General features: G+C 45.5%; 1 pseudogene; it reads right to left on the bottom strand.

Annotated features, from left to right (window-relative positions):
* Positions 1 to 1,923: 1,923 nt before the first annotated feature.
* Positions 1,924 to 2,756, bottom strand: LOC138756390 (ferritin heavy chain pseudogene; annotated as a pseudogene).
* Positions 2,757 to 3,078: the final 322 nt, after the last annotated feature.

Here is a 3,078-nt window from a genome sequence, read left to right on the forward strand (position 1 = left end):
CCAATGGCATGGAAACCACGACGATTGGAGCTGATGGATTTGTTGTAGCCTTCATTCGCCCTCACAGGTCAATGAGTTCAAATAACTTCGTCCGCCTGTTCCACTGCTGAGGTCTTGGTTGGATTGTTCTTTGTTGGGGACCTCACCCTTGACCTTACCTTACCAGGAGCATAGCTCCAGAAGGCATTGCTCTCAGGATCTCAGGACCACACAAGCTTCTCCACCATGACAAGGTGACAATCCATGGAGAAGGGTCTCATGCACTGCCAGACTGAAACCACCCGTAAATTAGTGGAACAACATTTCATCTCCTGACTGGGCACCCTCCAACCAGATGACATTAATATTGACTTCTCTGGTTTTCATTAAACCTTCCCCCCCCCACCCCCCATTCCCTGCTTCCCCCATTACCTCTCCATTCCCTGTCTCCTTTCGCCCAGATATGATACGTTCCATCTCGTCCCTTATCACATCCAATTAACACCTTTCGTTGGTCTGGATTCCTCCCCCATTGTTTGAATTCTGAGACTTCCTGATATATCCTGCCTTTTCTGATTTTTCCTTGAAGATGGGCTCAGGCCTGAAACGTCGGCGACCTATCCTTGTCTCCTATAAATGCTGAAATGACCAGCTGAGTTCCTCCAACATTTCAATGTGTTTACTACAATCACAGTATCTGCAGCCTATGGTGTTTCACTTTGTTGCATGAATGGAAACATAACCTTTATTTTAATATGACTGTTATGACCTGTATCATGTTTATTCAATTGCTAGCAACTCACTTCACAGCTTTTTTCTGCTTCCTGTAAATCCCTCTCAAGAGAGTTCAATAATGTAACAAGTAATTCATCTTATTGTCCAGCATTGTAAATGACAACAGCTACTCATGTTTATTGATCCAACAATTTTAGTGAAGATTCATTAATTCATGTGGTATATTTCGTGCAGGTGGACCTGTAAAGCAAGGTGCGAGAAAATTATCTAGCCTTTCGTAACTGCTTACTAGTATACTGTGTTGGGATTGGGTTATAGTAGGGAGAGTGTCCCTTCGTTTCCATTAAGAAATGAATGTGGCACACTCATTGTCTCCCTTTTGGTGAACCTCTTATTGCTAATGCACCTCTGCTATCATCTGAGGCTGTTAATTAGGCCCATCTTCTATAAATTTTCTTCTTTCTACTTCTCTTCCTCCTGCTGCCTCTATCTCCAGGACGTCAGACTCTGTCTTTTTTCCTCTGGCACTGGCTGTTGTCGTCCATTTGCAAGGTTGGGCAGCTCACTAGAAGTAACAATGCTGTCTCTATTTCTGTTCAGTGTGTACTAAAAGGTTGGTGCAGGACACAAAGGTCCCCTTGTGAAGAGATAGTATTCCATTATTATCCAGCTACTTGTGCGCCTCTTGTACCTGCTCTCTGCTGTTGCGGCCCTCCACTCCCCACTCCCCTCCCCCTCCCCAATGACCCTGTTCATTCCCCTGAGCTTTGCCACAATGACTGGCATCTGTGAGGAGGAAGGAGCCATATCCTGGAAGCAATCCATTGGGAAATTCCTCTTGTAAATCATGACAATTAGCATAGAGTGGGGGTGGAAACAATTCCTGTTCATGAAAAGGTTTAGATTATTCAGGGGATCCCTGGTGGGGACACCCGAAGTATAGCCAATGGCTCTTTGCACATGTGGGAAGCCATTAACATTGGCAAACACCTTTGTCCAACATGAAGATCAGACTGGATGGCATCATCCCTCTACAAACACAGTACATCGTTACCTCCCTAATCCAGGGGATAGCAGCAAACTGCGAGATGTGAAAACGATCTCTTGTAACCACTGAAAAAGAACTAAGAAACTGGGAATCAATATATACCTTAACCTCCACGGAGAAAGAAGTCCAGACAGGAGTCTGCAGCCTAACGTTCTCCCACATTTTTTTTAAAACTTTTGCCAACTTTTATTTAGCAACAGATCCTCAGTTGTGCCAGTTTACATGTTTTTCCTTCTTTTAATAGAAACCAGGTACAAAGTTTGTTTCACATTTGATTTACTTCTTCCACTTAATTCATAAACAAGTCAACACCATTTAAAATTGACATCACCAAAACAGATTCACAATTGGGGAAAAGATAATCTAGAGAAAAGCATCGGCATGCTTAAAATGGAATGGTTGGCACACTGATTTCCTGAGGTGTGCTGTCCTAGCTGCTCTCTCCTAGTGTATGCTTGTCAAACAGATACTCGGCCATGCCGGACTGAGGAACGCCCATGTGGGTCAGATTGGTGATCATGTCTCCAAGCTTCTTTATGGCCTCGACCTGCTCATGCAGGTAGTGAGTATCCAGGAAGTCACACATATGAGGGTCATTCTTGTCAGAAGCAAGTTTGTGGAGATCCAGGAGAGACTGGTTGACGGTCTTTTCCACGTGCAGGGCGCACTGCAAGGCTTCGAAACCATTGCCCCACTCATCCCAGTCAGGTTTCAAAATGTCCTGGAGAATCACACATCCCCCACGCTGGTTCTGAAACTTGATCAGTTTCTCCATGTGCTCCTGCTCCTCATGGGACTGATCCAGGAAGAACTTGGTGAAGTTCTTCAACGCCAGATCATCCCGATCAAAGTAAGCCGACATGGACAAGTAGATGTAGGAAGCATAAAGCTCCATGTTGATCTGCCGGTTGACGCTGGCTTCGCAATCCAGGTGGTAATTCTGGCACACTTGGGAAGTCATCTTCTGCACTGGCTCCGACACAAAACAGTTGCTCAAATCAAAAAAGAGATGAAACCCACCCCCCCCAAACCTCACCTTCAAGAAAGACGTTCTCCCACATTAATGAAAACCCTAAATCTACTGTGGTGCATTGAGGTAGCAGCAAGCACGCACAAAGCTCAAAAGACTGTACAACAGGCTTTATTCCAGTAAAAGTCTGAACACCATTTCATGCTTTGGAGGCTCCCGTGTGACTAGCTCAGGAGGGGCCTCTCAGGTCTATATTTGGGTTGGCTGATTGACAGCCGGCCAGGTGGAGTCAGCCCTTGGGTGATCTTCCATTGCACAGAGATCGCCCCCTGCAGTCGGCTGGTGG

Source organism: Narcine bancroftii, chromosome 3 (assembly GCF_036971445.1).
Source record: "Narcine bancroftii isolate sNarBan1 chromosome 3, sNarBan1.hap1, whole genome shotgun sequence".
NCBI classification, from domain to species: Eukaryota; Metazoa; Chordata; class Chondrichthyes; order Torpediniformes; family Narcinidae; genus Narcine; species Narcine bancroftii.